This window comes from Acanthopagrus latus, chromosome 2 (genome assembly GCF_904848185.1).
Source record: "Acanthopagrus latus isolate v.2019 chromosome 2, fAcaLat1.1, whole genome shotgun sequence".
Taxonomy (NCBI): domain Eukaryota; kingdom Metazoa; phylum Chordata; class Actinopteri; order Spariformes; family Sparidae; genus Acanthopagrus; species Acanthopagrus latus.
This window is the reverse complement of record NC_051040.1, coordinates 2,872,269-2,899,415: the sequence shown is the minus strand read 5'-3', so window position 1 is coordinate 2,899,415 and position 27,147 is coordinate 2,872,269. Positions and strand designations below refer to the sequence as shown.

At 45.8% G+C, this 27,147-nt stretch overlaps 1 protein-coding gene across 6 annotated transcripts in view; it reads left to right on the top strand.

Moving 5' to 3' along the window:
- The window catches only part of slc8a2b (solute carrier family 8 member 2b), a 138,376-nt gene that overhangs the window by 32,191 nt on the left and 79,038 nt on the right, over positions 1-27,147 (top strand). Inside the window, exon 1 of one of the 6 annotated variants that reach the window (XM_037082897.1) lies at positions 13,898-13,942. The exons of the other annotated variants lie outside the window; for them this stretch is intronic. The gene's annotated coding sequence lies outside the window, so the exon portion shown is untranslated. Of the gene's footprint in view, positions 1-13,897; positions 13,943-27,147 lie in introns of those variants that run through there. 6 annotated transcript variants of the gene reach the window in all.

Below are 27,147 nucleotides of genomic sequence, written 5' to 3'. Positions count from 1 at the left end.
TTAGCAACACATTCATATCTGACCACGGACTCAACCTTGAATGAACTCTTTTGTCACTCGGCCGGCTCGCGGATCAGCGCCGGAGAGGAGGGGACGCATCGTGATGTCACGAACATGTTTGAAGTAAAAGTCAAACAGGAGCTGGTTCTTCTTACATGTGAAGATTTGCTGCACGTGAAACTGAAAGTGTTTGGACTGTTTGTTGCCTCAGGTTGTGTGAAACAGACGAGATGATTCCAGAGAATAATTAATCAACAATGCAGACGATTGTGAGTCGCTGCACAGAGCTCAGTGTTAATGTCTCCCGTCACTAAACAGACAGACGAGCTCTGTTTGCTTTGGCACGTTTCTGGATATTTAAAGTCTCCGACTGCACTGATTGTGTGTTTCTGTCCTCTTCCTGTCATGGAGCTCTAATACGCCTCAGAGAAGACAGTGTGCTGACAGTGGATCGGTCTCGAGCTGGTTTATTAGCTTAGCTGCGCGGCTAACGGCGGCTACATCAGCAGCAGTTAGCGGTTACTGCAGCAACAAGCATGTCGTATACAGAAGCCATTTTCCACAGCCTTGCCTTGTATTTTCTCATAGATAAGTATCGTCAAGTTTTATTCTCTGTATTTGTTCTCTTTGGTTGTTTGACTCTTTGTGTTATAAAGTTTTTGGTTAGTGCTTTGATTTTCAGATTAGGATTTTGATAGCCGTTTGTTTCCTCCAGGTGGAGCGCCTTTTGTTGTAAGTTTTCCTTATTCAGTGTAGATATTTTTGATAGCCTGTGAGCTGACCTCTTCGGAGAGTTTTTTGTTTTCCATTTAAGTTTCATAATCTAGAAATTAAGAATAGTGTAGGTTCCTCCTTCGGGAGCGTTTTCCGTTTTACGTGTTCTATGTCTTGTAAGTCTTGTCTGTCACTATAGCATTTTTCATAGCCATTGTTTTGTCATCCATACTAAAAGAGTTACAGATCAGATCAATAAAACCTGTCGTTATTTCATCTACTCTGCATCTGAGTCCTCTCTCTTTGTCTGAGCGTGACACCCATCAGGAGACTCCACAGATCTCCCAGCCTGCGTCACAGTTGAAGGCTGCAGTCAGCAGTTACTTAAAAATAAATTCTAACCATCTGCTCGGAGACGATGGAGAGCAGCTGGAGGGAAAACCAGGAAATATTATTTTCCATATATTATAATTCAGCTTCTTCTAAGTGAGTGAAGTTTTTATACAGTAAGGACCAGAAACACTCTGGCAGCATCTGACTCTTCAAACATCTGTGAAGAAACTACTCTTCGACATCGATTTGACTTCATGGGAATTTTAAGGTTTGTGTTTTTGTTGCTGATGTTATTTTCTGTAACCGAGTCAGAACCAGCGGTCCAGATACTGATTCATACCAGCGGTCAGATGTGCTGCAGGAACAGAACTCGCCCAATTAGACCAGGAAGGATTTTTTTCAATTTCGACACAAACTTTTTAACACTACATTTCTGTCCCGGCTCATTAAACTGGCTCAGGAGGCAGCGTGGTCGTCCAACATTCAGAAGGTTGTTGGTTTGATTTCCGGCCCCTGCAGTCGACATGAGCCCCGACCCACTGACAACACAAGAGCTCTTCACGGATTAGGAACAGAATCCTTCAGGCGCGCTGTGAAAAGTCCAACTAGACTTCGAGGTCAGCGAGATGAAGAGAGTGTGGAGGGAAAATAAATGAGAATACCAACAAGTGACAGCAGCTCTACATCTGTGTCTGAAGAGGGAAGGTCCTGGCGGGTGATCGGAGGCAAAGAAGAGAGAGGAGCGGTTTACAGCGGCGAGCAGTAATATGTATGTATGAGAGAAGACGAGCGTGTCGCTGGGATCCAGGAGACTCTGAGGACTGTTGTGCACCCGTGAGGCCCGAAGCCTCGACAGGGAGCTGCAGACAGACAGCTCCATTTCACAGCCATTAACACCGGGTCGCCTGGTTACCCTCTGTGAGGAGCGGCGCACGCAGACAGACGGGTCCATTACCAGTTAGCAACAGACGGTTCTGAATGTGCAGCGGTGTGCTTGTGTCTTCAGTTTGCAGACTATCAGTCAGATCTATAAATCCTATGAAACAAAGGCAGACAACAGGGAGGTCAGGTTCAGGAAAAGATCATGTTTTGGTGCAAATCATCTAGTCTGGTCGCCACAAACGCAGCAGGAAACTGATCCCATTAAAAATGATGAATAATAAAAGGCTTGGTAACATCTTAAAACAGCTGGATGTAGCAGTTTGACTCATCATAACACATACGCTACGTATAAAGTGCATTTTTAGGGACTGTTCTCAGAGGCAGGACTACAGGAGTAATGTGGGTTTTGTGCATTTGTATGACAGTGGAGCTCCATGAGACTGAGGAGGAGGATGCATCAGGCCGCGATGCTCGTGATGGTTTTGGTCTGTTGTAAAATGAGAAAAGTGACAAATGTCGCTCGCCTCTAACAATCAGTTTTTATTGGTGTGTTTATATTTATGTGTTGGTCACAGTTGGACTGTTTGTATCGTGTTCAGTCGTTCACAGCGTGAAGTGTGTCGGCTGTATTTACACTCTGAAAACAGTAATAATAAGAGAGATGAGGTGGTGGAGCAGACTGATGGAGAGGTGGTGGAGCAGACTGATGGAGAGGTGGTGGAGCAGACTGATGGAGAGGTGATGGAGCAGACTGATGGAGAGGTGGTGGAGCAGACTGATGGAGAGGTGATGGAGCAGACTGATGGAGAGGTGGTGGAGCAGACTGATGGAGAGGTGGTGGAGCAGAGTGATGGAGAGGTGGTGGAGCAGAGTGATGGAGAGATGGTGGAGCAGACTGATGGAGAGGTGGTGGAGCAGACTGATGGAGAGATGGTGGAGCACCAGCACCAGAGGGAAACAGGAAGTGCTTCGTGTGCTTGAGATAGAAAAAAAAGTTCTGGCACGGGTCAGTACCGACCCACTTAAAGCACTGAAACTGGCACAAGATCAAACTTCTAGAAAGCAGAAGAGCTGTGGAGAAGTTCTGACTGCGGTTAGTCAGATTGTCGGGGAATCTGCTGTATTCTTATTTTGTCTTCTGAACATCTGGACGTCTTGTTTACCTGCAAAATATCAAACCTGTTCTGTGACGTTTCTATTAATTTGTACACATTTGTATCGTCCGGAGGTGGATCTGATCTGATCTCCAAGAAAGAGAATTACACCAGAAATAATTCAATTGAGTTTAAAAAAAAGGGTTCAAATGTAAGAAAATGTCAAATCGTCAAGCGGACCGGAGGTTAAAACAACTGTACGCGGCTATTAAACCGCTGAAGAAAGCAATCTTTAGCACCTGAAGTGAAACCAGCAGCAGCAAACAGTCGTTCACCTGCCATTTAAAGGTCACAACCATCAATGTTCAGTGTGGAGAATGAAAATCCTGACATTTCTTAGTGGCTTTAAATCACGTCGACGCTCATATGAAAGCGCGGAGAAACGATTCTCCGTTAAATCAGTGGCTTAATAAAATCAGCCGGTCCTATAAAGTCGTGCTCGGACGGTAAAATGTGATGGATTACAGCCTTTACGCAGCTCACAGGTGCAGAACGGCCGGCGCCACGTCTTTACTTCGTGTTTAAACTGGAACAAAAGTGACAGACAGGTGGACAGACGTCCAGCGGCCCCCGGCTGGTCCCTGTCAGCCCGAATATCTGATCAAGACAAAGGGCGAGAGAGATACAAAGAGACAGGCGAGACAGAGAGAGAGAGAGAGGACAGACGGGGAGGAGAGTGGAAGAATCTGAGTTTCAGTTCTAATGATCGTTCCAATCAATTAATGCGACTTTTTAATGAGATTCAAATGATGAGAGAGAAACAGAAGTGAGGATGGAGAGACAAGTGGAGACATTCACAGACGCCTGCGGGAGACGGAGACATTTAACGTTCAGTTAGATAAACACACTGATGGCAAAACCTTCGATTGCACCTGAATAAAATAAAACACACACACGTAGTGCAGATTCTCTTCATGGAGAGAAAACACTTCCAGCAAAGTGGAAACTGAACTGTTTTCTTCATGTTGTTGATTTTCTGTTCCTCTGTCTTTATGCTCCGGTGAGGTTTAAGCACAAAAAACACATTTGTTTTAAAACAGCTGATTTGGTCGCAGCAATAACAGACGGACAGAGAAACTCTGAAGTCACGTGACAAACAGCAGCAGGTGTCTGTCGCTGGCTGTAATATCGATGTGTGAAAAAAGTAGCATAAAGCCTTTTTCTGCCTCCAGTGATGTCATTCAGTGGCTAAGTTGCATTGTGGGTAATGAAGGTACTAGGTTATTAAAAGCAGTGCGCTGGTCTAACTGCTCGTTAATCATTATTGTTGGACTCATTGTGGACAGTTTAAAAACATCATAATCTTTCTGTTTCCTTTGTTTAAAAAGAAAAACCTGGTGCCTACGTTACCCACAATGCAGCTCACTGAAGGATATTAATCAGCTTCCTTAGGAGCTACAAAATAATATTTGACTTTTTTTCACTATGCATCAGTAGGAGAGGAAAGGATTGTTGCATTGTTGCTCAGACGCTTCAGATCAAGAACTTTCTGAGTTTTTCAGCGAGTCTGTCTCCAGACTGATGGCAGATCAGATGTTGTGGTGTCGTTTCCTGATGTGAGTGTGTGTGTTTGCTTTGTTTTGTCCTGTTGGACTTCAGGATGAGCTGAGACCAGCGTGTGGACGTTTGTGGACATCCATGCTGAATGTGTTGCTACGCAGCAGGAAGCCTCGTCAGATCTGAGCAGCTGTCTCTTCACTGTCGACTGGAGTCACACAGAGAAGCTGCTGCTGTCAGTCAGTTCTGCATCTGTGAGCCGTGTTGTCGTCCAATCAAACCCTGAGGGTGAACCGTAAACACGCATGTTGCCAACGGAGGATGACAATTAATAGTTGTGGCTATTAAAGAGGCTGCCGTTCAGCAACTGGTGTGTCGGAGGAGTCTCACAGCACTTGAATGCATCACTGAATAACAACAGATGTGAGCAAAACCAGGAAGTTAAATAGACGAACGGATGCAGCTCATTAAGAAACAGATGACTGCAGCTTGTGCTGACCTGGGATCAGTTTCTGAGCCTTCTGATAAACATGCCTTCACTTCTATTGACACTGAGTCACCTGACGGCAGGTGAGGCTCTGATGTCTCATTGATTAAATGTTTCAGACTCACTTGGGTCATGAGGGGGAGATCATAACGCACAGCAGTTAAAAGGACCGTTTCAGCCTGAAGGCAACCGACTCATCGATTATTCAACAAAGGGTGAACATCTTTATTAGAGCTTGTAGTGTGTGAAGTGTGCTCAGGGGGCTGCAGACTCTCCTCCTCGTTCTCCTTCACATATTAGTTTTGACTTTTCTCTAGTTACTTTCTGCATCATCGGTTTCTCTGCTTGTCGATTTTTTGCCCCGAGGCTGAGAGGGATGAAAGTCAGCAGCAACATGTGTTCGAGTGTCTCGGGAAGGTCTGGTGGAGATTCATCGCACCTCCAACAACACCTGGAAGACCACCGGTCTCATTAATACAGCCGTGAAATTGATCCATTAGACACCAGACGTGATGACCGGAATATTTTAGTACATTTTACTGATAATATTTAAACTGAACTGAGGTTTTTACTGCCGGACTGCTTGTAGTGGAGTATTTTCACCATGTGGTTGTCGTACTTTTACTTCAATAAAGGATCTGAGTACTTCTCAGACCAGCTGTTGTTTGTGGAGGCTGCAGGGTTGACTCTAATGTTGGACTGAAGACGTCTTCTTCTTCTTCTTCTTTGACAACCCTATTCTTCTTCTTCTCTGTCCCTCCATTGCAGGGTTCACCAGTGAGTGTGTGTGGTGTCCTCTCTGTTTATTGTCTCCATGTCTCTCTCCTTTCCTTTCCTTTCCTTTTCTTTCCTTTCCTTTCCCCTCCCCCCTCCCGTCCTCTCAGTCTCTCACTTGTTTTCTCTGTCTCTCGTTCGTCCCGTCATCCCTCGCTTCCTTTCACTCTGTCACGGACGACTCACAGAGCTTTGTTTCAGAGAGCCTGACACTGAATGGCACTCATACTCTCTCTCTCTCTCTCTGACACACACACACTTTAAATGATTTATATCAGTTTAATTAATTATTCACAACATTCAACCGTTTACAGCAGCTGAATGTGGCTCAAAGATGTTGAAGATACTGAACAAAATAGAAATTCACACACACAGACGCATGTATATGTTCATATATCGTCATGAAGACTAAGACTAAACTAAACACTCTGCATTTCATTTGGGATGCAAAGTGACATTTGTAAGAATCTCTGTCCAGGTTTCTGATTCTGATGAGAGTCCTAATGAAATGAACTTCTTAGTTAATTAAGCTCCCAATAAGAAAACGTTTGTGGATCATCAGGAGTAATCAAGACTCCACTGACTTCTTCAAATGTCAAGTTCAGATGCATTAATCATCATAAATTAAACTGTATTCAGCTCAGTGGGATGGGAGAAAGACACCCAGCTGATATTTCACAATCATGCATAATAAACAATCATCTGCAAAAGGTTAAAAGGAAAGTGTAAATATGTTTTATTTATATTTTAAGATATTTGAATATTGAGTTTAATGAGCCTTAAAACAAGGTCACAGTCCGCGTATGTCAGACTTGTCTTTTATTATTATTATTACAACTTTTTATTGAGATTTTGGAAGAATGTATTTAGAAAAGACAACACAACAAACATGATGCAAAGTATACCGCACATCACATAACATTCCATGTCCGTGTGGGCGCAGCGGGCCGGTACAGTATGACTTCCACATCGTACTCGTTGGCGGAGTGTGATTTGTTCTTGCGTACCAGCAGTTCTCACAAGCTGTCACCACTATTTTCTGCCCTCTGTGTCACATTGGTTTGGCGGAAGCACCACGAGGTTCACCGGAGCGCTGCCCACTTCCTCTCAGCGGCCATGTTCACCAACTGGGCTGTTCTGACAGAGTGAGCCAGGGACTGAAGCTCCTCAGCAGGAGTGAAGCTGCTCTGCAGGAGTGAAGCTGCTCTGCAGGAGTGAAGCTGCTCTGCAGGAGTGAAGCTGCTCTGCCCAGGAGTGAAGCTGCTCAGCCCAGGAGTGAAGCTGCTCAGCAGGAGTGAAGCTGCTCGGCCCAGGAGTGAAGCTGCTCAGCCCAGGAGTGAAGCTCCTCAGCAGGAGTGAAGCTGCTCGGCCCAGGAGTGAAGCTCCTCTGTAGGAGTGAAGCTGCTCAGCCCAGGAGTGAAGCTGCTCGGCACGAGTGAAGCTGCTCAGCCCAGGAGTGAAGCTGCTCGGCAGGAGTGAAGCTGCTCAGCCCAGGAGTGAAGCTGCTCGGCAGGAGTGAAGCTGCTCTGCCCAGGAGTGAAGCTGCTCTGCAGGAGTGAAGCTGCTCTGCAGGAGTGAAGCTGCTCAGCAGGAGTGAAGCTCCTCTGCAGGAGTGAAGCTGCTCGGCCGACTCACGATCTGCAGTGATCGTGGCTGCTTTTTTGGCTTCTGCTGTGGTTATTCTGTGTAACACAAGGGAATCAGGCAAGAAAACACTGTATTCAAATATATAAAACTTTTTAGAGGACACAACACATAGCTGGGATTCACAGTTAGTTGAGAAGCTAAGAAAAAGGCGATGGTGGAAAGACGTGGATGAGCTGAGCACAGATGAGATGAAGTCAGGGGAGAAGCTCGGCTCCTCCACACCTTCACTTTACCTCTCAGACTGACAGCCGGGGGAGCAGGGACTCGGTCTCGGCTTATTGGAGCCGATCGTCTTAATTTTATTTACTTTTTTTATTTATTCACTCAGGGAGCGAGATGCACAGCACCAACACTCTCTACTCTTCACGCTCAGCTGCACAGATTCTGAGCTGCCCAGCAGAACCACAGACCTGCTGCTGTTTGTCTTGTAACATCAACAAATTGAACAAAAAGACCCAGAAACCAACACTGGACTCACGTTCTCTGCCATGTTGACTGTGACACAGGACTCCACTGTCACCCAGAAGAGGATCAAAATCACTCAAAGTGACAAATTCTGCTTCTGTCCAGCCATCACAGCAGAACTGGGTCACTGAACATGAGGAGTAACATCTGCCAAGAGACAGAAACAACAGTGAAATACGACTTTCGTGTCTCCTGTTGTAGAGCTCGTCTTCAGCTACACCTCAGCAACATAAACACAAGATTAACGACAGCATCATCGACATAAAAAGAAAAGTGGCAGAATATTTTGACTAAACTACGTGGATTTAAATCTACAGTGCAATAACTGTAGTTGTGTTACATTACCCTCACTTGACATTATTTATACTTTATCAGTAGCTGTAGGAGGTTTTGTAAAACAACACTGACAACAGGCAAACATAATAAAACATGAGCAAAGAGCTTCAGAGCAAATCAATCATAAAAACGCTAGAATAAAGGGCCACTGGGATAAATAAGCTAACACTGTGTGAGTGAATGAGTGTAGGGTTTCCTCTCCTCAGGTGAGTTTGGTGAGCTGCCAGCTGCTCTCTGAGCCCATCTGCTCTCTGGCAGGCTCACGTTGGGTTGGACCTGCCCTCCTTCGAGCTCGGCAGCCGATCAGAAACCACCGGTGAAAATCTGTGAACGTGACGGAAACGTTCAGGAAGTCCTCTGATCGCCGTTCAGGACCAAAATACATGAATTAACAGTCAGAGCTTCAGTGATGATTGATGATTAGCTGCCAACTGTTTTGATGATTAGTCGTTATTTAGTCGCCAGAATTTAAAGTTGGCAGTTAACCAAACCAAAGTTACAGACGAGGTTAACGTTTGGACCAAGCGTGGTTCATCCCGGTTCTTATTGGATGCTTCCTAGCTGACTTTCACACCAGGAGGACGAGGTGGGTCCAAACTGCACCACACCTGCGGACATTTCCAGATGTTTTTGTAGCGACCAAAACATCTATAAAGTCAAAATCACAATGTTTTCCTGTTTTTTGTGCCCAAACCCTGAGCAGAACCAGAAGCTAAAATTCAACTTGCAACGTAATAAGAAACGCTAACTTATCTGTGGTTCTGCAGTAACGTTAGTTGGACCAAAACAAAGCTTTTTGACGACGTCACAGAAATAGTTTATATAATTTGGAGACATTTCAAAGGAAAAAGAAAACATTAATCAATGAGCCGTGAAAGTAATCAGCAGATTAATGCAGAATATTTGATCATTCTTTATAAATAAAAAGCTAAAATAACAGCAGAGCGGAAACATTGAGGTGTAAATGAGGTCAAAGATAATGAAACACACACACACACACACACACACACACACACACACACACACACACACAGGCGTTCACACCAGCCAGCCGATAATTTTCCACTTGATTAACTTACGCTCAGATTTGCATTGAAGCCTTTCTGTGCAGCAGAAAAAAGCTCCAATTTTCTCGACAGTAAGCTCGTCATTTTCACCGGGTCAATACAGCGAAACCACTTCTGGTACCTGAGTGGTTCTGGTAATGGAGCCGCTGCGCTGCTTTTAAACAACGTGAGCAGATAAAAGAGGTTTAACAGGCTGTTGAACAGTAACAGGCGGTCAGAGGACAAACAGAGCTGCTGAACTCCTGCTGGATGATGTTAATCCAGCCTTCATCTCCGTTCATCGCTGTTTTATCTTCCTGTTGTGAAACTGTTTGTGCTGAACCAGGTTAAGTTGAGTCCAGTGAACACCTGTCGTTCAGTTTTAAGTCATTTATTCTCCTCAGAGAGGCTCGATAGATTCAGACCTCGATCTAAACGAGCGATTTTATGCAGAAGGTTTGTAACACATGTAACATTCGGGACGTTTCCACATGAACGTGCAGCACAAACGCAGTGAAATCCACATTCAGAGCTCGTCTCGGCCTGTTGCCACCTTTTCTGCCTCTGTGCTCGTCAGTGTCGCTCTTAACTCAAATCTGCCAGACTGTGCAGGCTCCTACCGAGACATCCATAATTTATAACTGAGGGATTCACACGAGCTGCTGTGTAGCTGAGTGTTAGTCCGTATGTGTGTTTGTGTGTGTTGACTCCTGCAGCAGAGAGCTTTGCAGCAGATGGGTTTGACCTCATGTTATTAACCTTTTTCAAAGCTTTTGGGTTCTTATTGAAGAACAAGATGTGATATTCAGCTACACAACATGTGAATTCATGATGAGTTATTCCATTAGTGCTTGAAAGAGTGAAAACCAGGAGAGACGCTGCAGAGTAATTCAGCTCTTTTTTGAAACAGGCTTGTAGATTTAGCTGTAAAAATGAGTTGTGACCTTCATGTGGCATCAATATGAATGACTGATTTCATTTCTATTTTGTGAAGGGATTTTTACATCTAGATTTTATTGAATTGAAATAAACAGGTGAGGACGGATCAGAACAGAAACAGCTGACTGAATGTAAAGTGTCACCGATCAGCTGCAGCAGAATAAATCTGCACAGCTCAGAACATCAGCACCAGAGGCCTCTTCATTTCATTTCATCACCCGCCAAACAAATAATGTCCTTAATTTACAAACCGAGGATTTGTTTCACTCAGTGTGTAATTACACTCTTTCCTGAGGATGCTGCAGATGTGTGTGTGTGTGTGTTTGCATCACAGGCTGCTGCAGAGACGAGCTGAGCGTTTAACACATTTAACTCCGTCAGCCTCCAAAAGCTGCAGAGAAACTCTGTCATCACTCATCATCTGAACTCTCTCACGTCCAGAACTTTCTCTTTATCTCGTCTTCTCGCCTCCTGCTGATGTTTTCAGTTCCTCTGCATCTGATATTGTCGTGTTGGTGTGCAGGACAGTCTGGAGCCTGGAGTTTGTTTTGTGTCTTTATTTCAGTTCGTGTTGCAGTTTGATTGAGTTCAGACCTTCAAACCTTTTGTTAGAAACTTCTCCTGTTCGGTTGCAAAGTGATGACAATGTTACAAAGCTGTTTCAGGTCCTGAAGAAACATCAGTTGTAATGTTCCAGAAACAGATCAGGTGTGCAGCTCAAGGTGAAACAGGTCAACTCATGCGGGCTACAGGATTATTGTAATATAAGATGAGGGTCAGTCTGAGTTTCAGTACCAGTCTCCAGAAGAAAACGTTGCCATTGTACATTTCTGCAAACCTCGAGTACATTCACACGTGTCCACGTCTCACATACGATGTGTGTCAGAGCCGAGGTGATGTTGTGTTACATCTTTAAGTAGGGCACCAGCAGATATTTTTAGGAGACCTCAGGACCTCGAGGATCTCCAGCCGTGCTTGTGGTGACAGAAGCAGATATTTTAAGCCAAAACAAGATCTTTTCACAACCCCGAGCGAGTGTCAGTGTCCGCTAAACCGAACCAGATCAGAAGCACGGCGTTGTCACAACATGAAAACGAAACTCGAGCCTGAAGAAATGTCGAGCGTCTCGTGAGCGCTGTTAAACTTTCAGACTCGCACTGTTGTGTGACGGTTACTGGAGATATGTGACAGGAGGCACTTCACTGCTCTGAAACAGGACCGGTGTGGATACTGGGACGGATACAAAGTCGTAGCGCTCGCATTCACACACAGGACACACTCTCAGACTCAGATCTGGAGCAGCCAATCAACATCATCTCGCCAGAGGCCCTCGAGGACCAAAGCGAGGCCTGACGAATGCATTCAGACTTCACCAAATCCCTGCTGGCATCACACTGAAGGAAGGAGTTTTCTACGAACTTCTTGTGACTCCACTTCTCCCTGTCGGTTCGCCGTGGCCGACTGTTGTGTTACTGCTCCCGAGCAGCATTAACAGCAGCGCCGTGTTCACTGAGAGTCGTTTTTCATCTTAAAGCCAAGAAGACGACGCCTCGTGCAAACAGGAGCTTAGTGGTGTTAAACGTGTTGGTGTTAATCCTTTCATTAGCCTGATTTATTATAATGATGGTTCATCCCACCGGTCTTCCTCCAGAGTGGAGACGACCTCTGGCTCACGTTGTAATGTCTCATTAAATTCATAATGGCTGTGTTTGTGTCTGAGTCGGACTCTCCCGACGAAACCGAACCGGGTCTGAGCTAATAACTGTGCTGCTGTGGCGGCTCCGATGATCGGGTCCGACCTGCTGGTTGTGATGTGGGCGTGTGTGCTCGTGTTTGATTTTCCGCCCCTGATGCTTCCACACAGTCTGCTGTGCTGTGTACTAAGTGGCCCCTGTAGGCTCGTTTCTCCCTCTATGACTTCTTTCAGCAGGTCTTTTACACATAATAACCTCAGGAGCTGCATTAATAATGTCTCTTGTTTGCATGTCTGTGTTTTTTTAAGAGGAAATAGAAATGTTGCAAAGCAGAAAAGTGACATCATTTTCATTTGTGGACAGAAATAAATAACTGAAGTCCGTCTGTAGGGACGTGTCAACACTGTAGTACAAATATTTGGTCTGTTGGTACCAAAATGTTATATATTAGCTCATCACCTCAGCTGTCACACCAGCTGCAGGTAACGCTGCAGGCGAGTCTCACACACGTCAGACAGACGGAAGGAAATGTGTGTGAACACTCAAATCTCCAGATGAGGAATTTTAAAGTGCAGAAGGTGAAAACATGTGTGTGTATTCTTGATGCTGCACCAGAAGAAACTGTGATGCTAATTGCACCTAGCATGTTAGCGAGCGAGAGTCATTAGAGTAGCTCCTGTAGCAGCCGAGCTAAAGGTGTGTCAGCGCTATTCGCTCAAACTCACCTGGCGTGAGACGATTCAGCTGTGGGTCGATGAAAGTGACCGAGGAGACGGATATTTTTAACCTGGGACTCGGGAGAAAAGCAGGAAACTCTCCTCGGACGTTTCATCTGCCCTCCACCTGTCCTCCATCTTTACACCACCCATTCTTCAGAGACTGGATGGACTCGTGAGAACCAGCTAACACTGAAAAAACATTTTGTTTGGGTAGCTTACACTCGCAGTCCAGGCTTTTATTATGCCGCTGTTCTTTCACTGTCGCGAATCTCCTCATTAGGCACATAATTTGTATTCTCATGGTTTACGGAGCAGCTCTATAAAATCAGATACATTTCCTTAATTTAACATAATGAAGCCGTTCTCTTGTTATATGTAGATATAAGAAGTGTCTGTCTGAGGAGCACAGCGGCGACCTCAGCAGGTCAGACGGCTGCAGGAGGTTCAGCCCTCACAGCTCATTATTTTTAATTAGCAGCACGATGTCGGTCGTGCTGCAGTCGGATCAGCACCACCGCTGCTCAGTGAGCCAGCACATAGCCGCAGCCCGGACAGGTGTGGAACAGGAGGTCACAGTGTTTAAAGTAAAGGTCTGTGTTTGAACGCTGCTCCGGTACGCTGCGTTCGTTCGTAGTCTGCTTTCTGTCATTGTTCTCATTTCATCAGCCTCGAGGTGCAGAACGTTCACATCATGTTGTTTAAACAACCTCGAGCTTTTGTGGAATAATTGTTTCGGAGTTAATTGATGAAACTGGACGGGCCCGTACGGATCCTCTCTTCCTCGTTTCCTCTCTGCAGACATTTCCAATCCAGGTTAATCTTTTCTTCCCTTCCATGTGTCGGTCTGTCTTCACCTTCATCCCCAATTTGTCTTCATCCATTCGTCACTTAATACTCAATTTGCCGTCTGCCCTCTGTGAGGCAGGTTATTATTCTGTTTAAGTGCAGATTTGGACCTGGTTCTTTGGGCCCCAGCAGAAAATTTAAAAAAAACCTGTATTGTCAACTGTTTTCTGTCGGCGTCGGAGCCAGCAGGCTGCCGCTGAGCGAGAGGAGGAGGAGGATTCATGGCTTAATTCTGATGTGGGCTGAGCGCCAGTGAGACAGAGGCGTTTTATTCTGTGAGGGCTAATACAAGGAAAATGAGATCCGTTCAGAGATTTAACTGCTGCTGCCTCAGCTGTCAGAGCGCCGGGTTTGGAAATAGTTCTAACTCCAGGTTCTCTGCACCGGGAAGAGTCCGGAGTGTGTTCAGGTGAGATAAGACGGCTGCAGGAATCACACCTCTGACCTGATGGTTTAACTCTGCTTAGTCTGCACTTATCGCTCCATCCAGCCGCGGACATCCATCCTTCTTTCCATCCATGCATCCATCTCTTCATTAACTCCGTCTGGTGATTCTGTAACTGCGTTTATATTTTTTTATGCGCTGACTGCAGCCAAGTGGGTCGGATCACACGGTTCTGTTTTATCAGCAGTGGACCATCTGGAAGAACTTCAGTGTGGAGACGAGAGGATGGAGGAGAGAGGAGGAGAGGAAAGGAAAGGGAAGAATAGGAAAGGAAATGAGGGGAGAGGAGTTTGCGTCCCTGATCTCAGTGTTGAGAAGAAAGAATCCAGCTGTCAGATTCAGATTTATCCAGTTGAGGTCAAACTTGATCACTTATTTCCTGTCGTGGTCTCTGAGCTTGTGGTCGACTCTCCCTCTGATCCTGCAGCTGCTGTTTTCTTCATAATAAGCTGTTGTTACCTGAACGTGGCCACAAAAATCCACCCAGTGCTGCTTGCAGAGCTGACGGAGCTCTCTGTGTGTAATCCTGTTAAGTGCTCCGAGACGACGTGTGTTCAATGCATTTAAAATGAGTCATCTGAAATACGAGTGAGCGCAAATTCAACAGAAGTGATGAATAAAGAGTGTTGAGTCGCCCGAGCAGAGGACGACTTACAGGAAGTGTGAGTGTGTGTGACGAGATACAAAATGTGTAGAGTTTGTATACATGAGTGTGTGTGTGTGTGTGTGTGTGTGTGTGTGTGTGTGTGTGTGTGATCGATCTCGTGCTGGGAGCTCCTGCAGGTGTCACCAGGAGAGTCTCATTAGCTGCTGGGACAACCTGCTGGTAACGTGTTAGAATTAAAGCATGAACACACACACACACACACACACACACACACACCTCTTCCACACTCTGTCTCACACACACACACACACACAGATAGTGTGCCACGCATTCAGCCACCAGGCGCTGGGATTAAAGACTTAGCAGCAGTGAGTTTAGAGGCTCAATAAATGACCCGTGTTAATTATTCTGCCTCTGATTATCGGGCCGATGATGTCAGCAGTTTGTAAATCGAACCTGACTGTTGACATCAGAGCGGCAGCCATGTGTCCGTCAGGGGACGCTTGTTTCTGGACCGGTTTATTGGATTTGCATTGTTTTCATCTTGGAGCTGCTGTGGTGTTTGTTCTGGATCCAACAAATATTCTGCTCAGGAAAACACATCACGTCGTTCGTCTCAGCGTTTGTTTCTTATCGCAGAGACGTGAAGTGAACACATCAGAGCTCAGAGCGTTCACATCATGTTCTCCACCTTTGAGACGGCAGGAGTTGATATTTCCCTCTAAGTTGTGCTCATTAGTCAGAACGACAGCAGCGCTTGTGTGTCCAGTCACCAAAATTAAATTTCGAGTGTTTCTGGAGGCTGTAATCTTCTCCACCCACAGGAAGTGATAAATCCGTGAGTCTGAAGCCGCCCGAGCAGACAAACACAAGAGAGGGAACCTCGACACAAACATCCTCCAGTCTTTAGTTTAAAGATAAAACTGCAAACAAACTGCACATTTTATAACAGATGAAAGATTATTTTCTCGAGTGACTCGAGGTGACGTTCCTGCACAATGTCTGTAGCTGTGAAGTTCACCTTTGTTTTGTTTGAGCATTGCATTGTGGGAAAAAGGTCCATCAGTACCACACTCTGACTCTGGTGAGCTGTGCATAAATATATAAAGTTAAGAAACTCGACCACAGTGTCAGTTTTCATGTTCGACCAGCCGGCGAGTCTCATCTCTCATCTCTGAACACCTTCTAAAGGAGGCTGTAACAAACCTACAGGTGCAGGTGGTTCTGGCGCTGGTTCTGTCTCTGCACGCTGCAGGAGCCAAACATCGTTTAAAAACACCTTTTCATGGTTTCACAGACATTATTTAAAGCAGCGCTTCTCTGGGTTTGTTACCCCGAGTCTCTGGTGCCGCTTCTTTGATGAAGCCCGCTGTGAGCTGCAGTGCGACGGGTCGTTAGCTGTAATTAATGAGTCAACAAACCTCTGACTCCACGTTTCAAAAAGTTTGGTGTGTTTTGTTTTACTTCTGTTGGATATGATTCCTACGTGGAACGATAAGAAGGTGTTGATGTGTGTTGAATCAGAAGTTTAGATGTTTTTCTTTGAGCGCTGCGTAGATGAAGCTCGTTGCAGCCTCCTGATCGTCTCTCAGAGAGGAGGCGTCGGGGGAACGTGTTAAATGTTCAGTGTCTCATTTCGACACGTTAAAGGAGCAGCAGGCTCTCGAGGCCAAAACTGGAAAATGCCTTTTCATCTGACGAAGGCTACAGAACAGTCGTGCATCTGATTCGTTAAGGCATCTGCTGTATTTGGCCTCGTGAACCGCGTTGTTTGCTTCTCTCAGATGCTGTTTTGCGCTCAGTGTCTTGGTGCAGTGCAACATCTCTTTGTTATCTCCTCAGAACGACTCATGGAGACTGTTGCTGTTCACATGAAACACCTCGGGTCCGTGCAGACTCGACCCTCTCTCTGTGACGAGCCGCGGTGCTTATCAGAGTGGGTGCACCCTGTGTAACGCTGGATAACATGTGTTGCATCACGCCACATCCTCCCCTGTGCTGTTGCTGTAGCAGCGTGTCTGGTGCCCTCGGGGCTGACGAGGTAACGCACCACTGAGGCTGCTGTCTACATATCAGTAATAGAGTTAAATAGAAGAGGCAGCCTCTGCTGCAGCACCGCCTGCAGCTCGCCTCTATTTCTGTCTGCGCTTAACTCAGGAAACTGATCGTTATTGAGCCCTAATTAATCTGAATCATGTTTGAGTTTACATGTAGAAGATGCTGCCTGCAGCTACTGATCATACAGACATGAACATGTGTTGTTTATACTGGTTATGATGCTGTTGGTTGGCTGGCAGAAATATGCTGTTAAAGCTACCAGAGGCAAGACCTGCGGAAGAGCCCTGAGCGGTGCAGTGATGCTGCTGCCACGACCCTGAAACCCACAAACACCTGCAGCACAGGTAGAGCTGCAAGAAACACTGTGAAAGTATGTGTGCAGCATTACTTCATGTCTCCACACACAGCAGCTCCGTATACGTATGCAAGTCAACAACACCTCCCGTATCTCTGACGCGTTCCTGCCGTCTGGATTACTCATCGACGTGTTGGAAATGTTTAAATCGTGCTTCAGATCTCAGACGGACTCGTACGCGCTGCAGGATCTTATCTTCAGTGATCAGCTGACTGATGGATGAAGGTGCTTCTGCTCTTTTTAAGCTTGATTGTTTTATATTTACTTCAAAGAAAATAATGTGTCTTTTCAGTCGCCTGATGTCTCAGATTTATTCCCGTTGTTAGAATATCAACCAGATTAAACCAGAAACGTCCGCTGACATCTTCATATATATTACGTATCAAAATTCAGATCATCTCCTTCTGCAGAGCAACAAACTGGCCGAGCTCCTTAAGCACGCTCTGTTTCTCACTTTCCATTCCCAGCATCCAGTTTGGTTTTTCCAACTTCCCACTCTGCGTTCCCAGGACACACACACACACACACACACACACAAACACACACACACACAAACACACACACACTTCCACCTTTACATTTTATCTCGGTGCTCTTCAGAGGTGGTATTTTCATTCTAAACGATAATACTCAGTGATTAATGGCTACAAATGCAATTACAGCGCACGACCCATTGTCCCATTGAACACACAAACACACACACACACACACACACAGTATGCCGGGGGTCCAGTGGGACCTCCAGACTGCAGATGGCTCCTATGGAAACTGCAGCCTCGAGGCGTCTCCTGCACACACATGCACCGTATGGAAAAACAAACATGGCGGAGAGCAGAAGATGTATAATTCATATTATTAATACTTCCCTTCCTTTATCTCCAAACTGTGTTTATCATTCATTAACCAGCGAGGGGCTGAATGTTGTTTACTAATGCTGGAGTCAGGTCTATGAGGTGTTGGAGGACTCAGCTGTTTCCTGTCGGCCGCTGCTGCTTCTTCTTCTTCTGTTGTGTTAAATATTCACATTCGTCTGTTTTAATTAGAAGTTCTCTGTTTTATTACTGAGAGGTTTGAGGCAAAAATGCTGATTAGATGGAGGAAGTTTGATAAATCTGCTGAGGAGGGACTTTTCACAAGTGGTGTGTGTGTGTGTGTGTGTGTGTGTGTGTGTGTGTGTGTGTGTGTGTGCGTGTGTGTCCTGACAGCTGTGTGTGGGTGTGTTTTGATGTGTGTGTGCTGTGACCTGCGAGTGTCGGGGCAAGCGGCGCATGGAGGTATAACATCCTGATGAACACGACACCAGCAGAGAGACCACCTGTACCATCAGAACCTGCCTGACCACACACACACACACACACACACACACACACACACACACACACACACACACACGGTTGCCTGAGGGTTTGTCTCAGTTGAAGGAAAAGATTTATCAAGACTTTTTCACAGGGTTGGGAACATTTCTGTCTTTTTAAACCTCTCGGACGTGAACGACTTCACATCGTTAGACTCGGTGTCAGCTGACTCCACCTGCCTGCTTCTCTCAAACTTTCAAGCAATTTAACGGTCGCAGACAAGTTTCAAATGTCGGAGAGTTTTACCTCGGCGATGATAAAGTGCAGCCTGTTGGAAAATTAAAACGAAGCTGAAGCTGGAGTGGAAATTGATGAGCATTTTCTTCAGGACAACAGGCTGTCGGACAAACGGGTCTGATGTTCTGGGTTTCAGAATGATGGCGCCGCTCCAGACGCTAACGGCTGAACCATCTGTCAGTTATTAATCGTCTCTATGTGTTGAACATGTGTACATGTGAATGTGAGGGGTTGATCCTACGACAACACAATCGGCTTTGGACAGTAACAATGTAGTCTGATATTCTGTAGATTGAAATAATTGAGAGAAGAAGCAATTTAAATCTTAAAATAAATAATAAAAAGGTGCAAAATGTTCGTGGTGGAGTCACAGGCAGACTCATGAGGACTTCTGGGTCCAACATTAAACGGACGATATTAAGGCGTGGCAGCTGCACCGTGAGTGGACGAGGTTCAGGAAAGATCCTGGTTACAGTCGATTGATAGAAATATATTGATTACATATCCATGACCCGTCCTCCAGCACTGCACTCTGGATCATCTGTGTCACGTAGAGACGGTCGTCGTATTAACTGTGTCAGTGCAGAACTGCTGCAGAACCAGTGGCAGTAAACGCAGTAATATCTAGTAACTGTGGCAGCAGCAGAGTCGTGACAGTCGAGTCGACATGACTGTATTGTTTTATGAAATAATGATGGCTGCTGCAGCTACCTTCAATGTTTTATAAAGGATGATTTGTCTCCTCCAGTGTTTCCCGTCCGTCCCTTCAGTCTTTTCTCTGGATTGTCTTGTATCTGTTTTTCAGTCCCTCGTTCACAAACCTTCATTTAATTTCTCGTCTTTCCCCTCTTTTTCCACCGCTCGCCCTCCTTCTTATATTACGTGCCATTTCCCCAGAGTGCCTGTGTTTTGTGTCTCAGTTACAAGCTGAAAGATTTATTGCAGCTATTTGTTCCTTTTACTTCTCCCCGTCTCTGCCTCTGTCTATCCGTCCATCACTGCGTCTCACACAGGCCTTTTACATTTATTCATCCGGCTCCGTGCGCTTGTCTTTGCGCCGTTTATTCCCTGACTTGAATGTTTCGTTCCTGTGGCATTATTCCTCTGCGCCTCACGTTGCCTGACAGTCCTTTTTTTTTTCCATCTCTCTACTTGGAGCCTTTTCATCTCAGCGCCGCCATGCGCTTTGACACGACGGTCTAAATAATCTATGAATCGAGGAGGAAGTGAGCGTCGTCGGTTGGTGAAGGTGAGACGTTTGACACCCGAGTCGAGGTCAGCGAGCAAAATCTGTTCTTTGATGTGTTTGAAGGTGAAGAAATCTGCATAGTCCGCCCGGCGACAGGTGACAGGTGACAGGTGAGGGCCGACAGGGGCTCTGAGTGGATTAAAGGGGGTTGTAGATCTAATCCTGCACTCAGAGAGGATCATGGGTAATATAGCGCACTCTAGGTGCAGTCCAGACTTCCCCTGACTGTCACTGATGTCCAAACTGAGCATTTTGACAGACTGACTGCAGGTGTGGAGCTGATTTTATGGGTCACTGTCGAGGCTCTCACAACGTTGCTCCATTTTTTAATTTTTTTTTTGTCAGCCTATTTTTTAAATCCGTCTCCATCACGCTGCTCCGACCGATCGATTCTGACCTGAATTAAATCTTTCACTCCGGAGCTGCTTCCATCTCTCGCAGGGCTGCGCAGCTTCCTCGAGTACGTTTCAGTCATTATGTTCAGTTCTTACTTTGCAAAGAGACACGTTGCAACGAAATTAATAAAAGTGTCATCGTTCTAAATATCTGAACTGCTGCGCTGACGACAGCGTGAGACGACGTGGTCAGTGCTAAAGTGGGCAGAATGTAAAAAGTTCTCCTGTTCATCAGTGCTAACTCACCCTTCATTGATTATGATATTGATAACAGGCTCACACACACACACACACACACACACACACACACACACACACACACACCGTCCTCAGGTCCTGATTCAGACCTGTGTAGCATAAAAATCAATGTTTGTTCACAGTGGAATTCAATACGCGACCTGCATGTTTCTAAAGACACGCGCAGCTTCCTAATACGCTTATTGTTACATAACTAAAGCATCAATACACCTGACACACATCACCTGTCTCACACCTGACACACCTGTCTCACACCTGACACACCTGTCTCACACCCGACACACATCACCTGTCTCACACCCGACACACCTGTCTCACACCTGACACACATCACCTGTCTCACACCCGACACACATCACCTGTCTCACACCTGACACACCTGTCTCACACCTGACACACCTGTCTCACACCCGACACACATCACCTGTCTCACACCCGACACACCTGTCTCACACCCGACACACATCACCTGTCTCACACCTGACACACCTGTCTCACACCCGACACACATCACCTGTCTCACACCCGACACACCTGTCTCACACCCGACACACATCACCTGTCTCACACCCGACACACATCACCTGTCTCACACCTGACACACCTGTCTCACACCCGACACACATCACCTGTCTCACACCTGACACACATCACCTGTCTCACACCCGACACACATCACCTGTCTCACACCCGACACACATCACCTGTCTCACACCCGACACACCTGTCTCACACCCGACACACCTGTCTCACACCTGACACACATCACCTGTCTCACACCCGACACACATCACCTGTCTCACACCCGACACACATCACCTGTCTCACACCTGACACACATCAGCATTATTTTCAGCACGAGTGTCTCCAGGTTTCAGATCCTTCTTCTATTTATTTATTTATATTTACATTTTAGGGCATTTAGCCGACGCTTTCGTCCAAAGTAACTCACAGTAATTCATACATATGTTCATTGACGGCGGTGGCGGCCATGCAAGGTGCCAACCAGCACATCAGGAGCAGACTGGGGTTCAGTTTCTTGCCCGAGGACACTTTGACATGTAGACCAGGGGAATCAAACCTGCAACCTTCGATAGGTTGAACAGCCGGCAGTGAAAGGTGAAACAGAAACTGTCCTGTTTTCTTTAACGAGCACGTGCACACTGAATGTGTCACATCATGGCGGCTCCTGCACGGTAAAACATCCTGCGTCTGTTTGTTCGTTAGCGGCAGGACGAAGCTGCCGGTGTGATGAAGAATCTGCTGTCAGCCTCCTTCATTTACTCTCCTCATGATTAACGAGCTCCTGCTCCCGTGTTACGGTACAGATGCCCTTTCATTCTGACACGTCATCAGTCATACGCAGACTGGACGAGATGCAAAAAATACATCAAATTACAGTAATATTGACTAATGTAATTACCATATGAGTCACTTCTTTGATGAAACATACAGCAAAACTGTGATGATTTGAATTTTGGTGGCGATTGTACCAAACAGGAACAGTTAATATTCTCAGTATGATATGAAAACATCTTTGTGGCACCATGATGTTTTATTTAATTACATTTTTTGCAATTTCAGTAATATTTCAGTCAGCTGTTCAGCCCCAATCAATCACACCACACTGATGTTTTTATTCAAATGGGATTAAATTAATTGGTATTGGCATGTTTTACATTATTACCACGTTTTGTTGCAAACTTTGCGACTGTAGAACAGATGCTATTACACGTGTTAATGTTAAACGATAACCCTCATTTGCTTCCATGTCCACAGGGAGAGTTTCCAGACTTAAGTGCATCTGTGAATCAGTGCGCTGACGACAAGTTTACAAGCAATGAGCCAGAAAAAACATTTCAGAGAGATCGGATCAGCACTCGACACGTCTTTACCCCGACGTTTGTTCATGAAATGCTAAACATGCAAAAAAAAAAAAAAAAGAGAGAATTGAATTGAATCTTGTTGTTTGTGAATTGGTTTTTATCCCATTTTGACCTTTACAGAATCCAAACATGCGCTGAGAAATACACGAGATGTTAAACATTAAATTCACAGTTCGTCCTGGAAGAGAAACGTTTAAAGAAACAACCCTCTGAAGATTTCTCTCAGGCTTTAATGGCTCTGTTGACACTCGGCGGGCTCTCGCAGCTGACGGTCAGACTAAATCTTGTAAATTGCTTTTGTTTGTGGTTGTGGATTTGGGAATTGAGACGCTCTGGTGGCCTGAGCTCACAATGGACGAGCAGCTGGTTTTTATAAATGGACTCGTAACCGCTAAAACAGGACAGAAACACTTTCTCTTTGCTCCTCGCGTGAGGAAGTGGAGCTCTCGTTACACTGTGTGGTCGCCGAGCTCAGCTGGTAATTGAAGAAGCGGCAGTCAGGGCAGAACAATGTGCCGGCGCCAAAGCAGAACCTGCTTCTTGTCTTCCTCTCTGTAATTGTGGACCTCGGTGCTGAACGGGCATCGTACCGAAGACGAGCGATATCTTCTGACTGTCGGTCTGACCTGTGATGTGGGCAGATATCCGGCGGGAGCACCATCCTCAGTTACCCAGCTGTTGTACATCCCCTAATGACTCCTTCCTCCTCCACCCTTCAGCCTCTCTCCACCTTCCTTGTTATAAATGAGCTCGGCTGTATGTGCGGCGGCTCCCTGTGCTGCTTCTCTAATGTAATGGAGCTAAAAGGTTCAGTCTGTAGAGGTTTGAGGTCCGGCCCGCCAGTGATAAGAGTTCTTTATAGAGGGTCTGGTAATTGACCCGTCACGGGTTCAACATCAGTGGTTTGTTCTGCTGAAAATGAGTAATGAGGCAAAGATGACACTCGCTGGGCACTTGAGCAAAAATATGGATTAAACTGACGGATGAGGCCGATGATGGTCAACGTGACGCTTAATTATGGCGACATTTCCAGACAGACGCTGGGCGTCAGACGGAAGAGGAGAAGGAGAGATGAGGCCGTTAATTGTTCCCACCTGTGGAAGAAGCGTGATTATTTCAGGTGAACTGTCTGCCCTCGTCACATTTCCAGTCCTGTGCTGTCTGATGAAGATGGCGCCGCAGAAATGTCACATTTATTTGAAGTTAATGAATTTGTGCGCCGTCGGCTCTGCTTTCTGTCTGCTGTCTCGACTCCTCTCTCCTCCACCTGTGAGGATCTGGGATGTGGGTGTTGCAGCTTTCTCATGAGCTTCAGAAGACTTTGTTTTGCACCAGAAAAGCCTCTGTGACGTATTATTAATATCATCATCGTCTCCCTACAAGATGCTGATATAACACATGCTGCACTTTAATCAGAACATTATATTCTGTGTCTTTGCTACGTCGAGCCAGCGAGCTACACGTGTGTTTGCATTGTAATCAGAGTGTTGTTTTGCCTCGTTTACGCTCAGATAATTAGAGTGCATTCTGGGAGTTGCAGTCAGTGTTTGTTCAACATCTGGAGTAATGGCTAGCCGCTTGAGTCGCTCACCAAAGGAGCAGCGGTGAATTCTCTTCCTCACTGCAGTTTTGTAGAAGAACAGATGCAAACAAAGCGTCTCTGTGATAAACACCCCGTGTTATTTAGTTATGTCAGAGCTTTTACTCTGAAGCAGCAACATCAGAAAATGAGTTTTCAGCAGCTGTAACTCACCAGGACTCCTGAAAGAGCTGACAGAGAACACAATGACGCACAAACAGAGAAACTGAAGAGATTCGGTTAGACGCTACAAAAGAGCTGAGAGCTGAACACACACAGAGACTTTTAACACATCTTCGTCTCTGGTCTCCTGCACTGATGTGAGATCAGTCGCACAACACAAGTGCCGAGGCAGGACGGGAACGACCCGATAAAGAGGGGGTTCATGTGCAGTACAAGCTTTTCACCGTTAGAGTGAAACTCTGCCAAAATGCAACCATGAATGTAGATGAGTCAAACCTTCATGTAAAAGCATAATTACGATGAAAGAGGCACTTTTAAGATTCACCGTATTTTTGTTTTCAGGTCAAACTCATTTTCAATGGGAGTGCTACGGGCACTTTTACGTTAACATAAAAATCTCTATTTTTAAAACAGTAAGAAGTCTCGACACAACGTGAAACTTTGCTGGTAGCATCACCAGGGTTTCTACACATCAACACCAGCACTGAGAACATTGTTTGTGTACACAGAGTTTAATAAAAAGAAAGTTTTTCAACGACTCATGTTAGCAGTAGCTTGTTCCGCTCGCCGCCGTCCTGCCATAATTTAATCTGAGCGCTCAAATATGTAAATACTTTAAATGTTCCGTCCCCTGTGAGCCACTGCATTTCAAATCCTTTCAAAACAGTGCAGACTCTCCATCCATCACGCTGTTTTATATCCAGACAACTCGTCTGCTGCCTGCTGAGGCCCGTGAGCTGGTCTCTGGACCTCTCCACCCCCCTCCGATCCACACACACTGTTAAATGGATTTCTTGTCATCTTGAATTTAGGCCCTTTCTTTTTGTTCTCAGACCCCTGCTGCAGCACAAATGTCTCTGCATTCGCTCTTCAGATTCCATCCCGGACTCGCTAATGACCCGTTTTTAAATGAAAACTGGTGAATGTGTGCAGACGACGTGTCTGATGGTGATGACGTCAGGATCCGTCCTCACGTCTTCTCTGTCTCCTCATTACTGTTTCTCTAAGTGTGAGTCTGGACATTTAGACTTGCTTTGCTGAATGACAGGTGCACATATGTTGTAATGAGCCTGAGGGTGAGACTGGACGCCTCTCATTAGCGTCCTGGGTTCACCTCACCTGCCTCGTACACACAGACTCATGTACAGGCGTGTTTCCGAGCTGACGCCACATGATGACGGTCACTCAGATACGACACACAGTCGTCAGCGAATTGTTTAAACGCTCTGAGAGATGAAAAGCAGGTCGAAGGTGACCGTCATGCATCACTGCTCCTGCAGCGGACACGTCTTGGACCTGATTAAAAGTGGCCGACACCGAAGTCAAGAACATTTACACAGCAGTAATCGGTTTCTCTCCCTCAGAGCTTTGCTCCACGTCTGGCTCTTTGTGTCGCAGCAGATTGTCGGCCTCTTTTGTTGGTTGTTGTTGTTGTTGTTGTTGTTGTTTGGGAGCCGCAGAGGTGGAGGACAGAAAACCACTGAGTTTAATGTGCAGCCCGCGGACCCACATCTCATTTTACTGCAGGTGTCATCCATGCTTCACTTATTGTTCCTCTTTATGTGTGTGTGTGTGTGTGTGTGTGTGTGTGTGTGTGTGTGTGTGTTTTAACACTGCTATATAACTGCCTGAGAAGCAACACAGGTCTGTTGTTTACCGTCGAAACAGAGCAATTTCATCTGCCCAGTGACAGTCGTTATTTGTGTGTGTGTGTGTGTGTGTGTGTGTGTGTGTGTGTCTGTGTCTGTGTGCGTGTGCATGAGAAAACACCTCAGATGCACCGACTCTCTCCTCCTTGTTGACCTCCTTCTGTATTCATGTTTTTATTATTCTCTGCCTGTCTCACCAAACACACACACACACACACACACACACACACACACACACAAGGCCAAACAACATGAGTTATAGTTGCTCATTTTGGTTTGTCACCTAACAAAGAAAAACAACTGTGTGTGTGTGTGTGTGTGTGTGTGTGTGTGTACATGATGATGATGTATTCAGGTGTATCTCTGTGTGTCCCTCCTGCCTCCAGTCTTCATTATGTTTGTGCTCTCTCTCTTGCCGTAGTTTGCTTGTATCCTGATGTCTCCTTAACACTGATGATGATCAACATTCAGTCAAAGCATCAAATTAATAATAAACTCTTGGTGTTGCGTCAGAATGTTCTGGACGGCCTTAAATATCAGGACACCTCGACGTCTTCCTCGACGATGAGGCAGTTCCAGTAGATTTACAGTTGCTGATATTTTTCTCACGCTACATTTACTTTGTTACTTCCAGTTGTCGACGTGGTATCTAATTAGCTCTCTGACATCATCGCTGATGTGTCGTGGGACTGAGAAGACTTTGTCCTCGTTAATTACGGTATTCTTGTCCAGCAGAAGGTTACAGGAAGCGGCGATAATGACGAGCAAAAGCCAATTAACACAACCCGCGAAAACGTGCTGTAACACACGACAGCAGTGAGTCTGAACTGCGACTCTGACATGAGTCAGAGACACAAACACAAACTCGGACGTTTAACGGCCGACGCGTTTGCTGTCGGCGGAGCTGCAGGTGTCACTGCTGCTCCTCCTGCAGTCACATGGAAATCTGTTCATTAATGCTTCTGCTGCGTTCAGCGGTAAGAAGCTTACAAAACCAATAAACAGATTTTTGAAAAGCTGTAAAGAGCTTGTTCGCTGCTCAACTTAATCCGGTGTGAGCCAAAAAAATGCCTAAAAATAAAGTCTTTCCTGTACCTCTTTAATTGCTTGTGTTGCACCTCCCAAACAATCAGTGACGTGAGCGCAAGCGGCTGCTTCACCACCGCACGCCAGATTGTTTCACTTTCGGGAAACAACAGTTGAGAATTGAGACGCTGGCGGTCGTCCACAGTCCATCATCACGGCCGGGAGAGTTTCTCCATGTTTTTGAGGAGTCGGATACTGTTGCTGTTCTCAGGTTAGTTCAGTTTGGTGCCTCTGCTGCACTCAGTCATGGAGGAAGAACAGTAGTAGTAGGA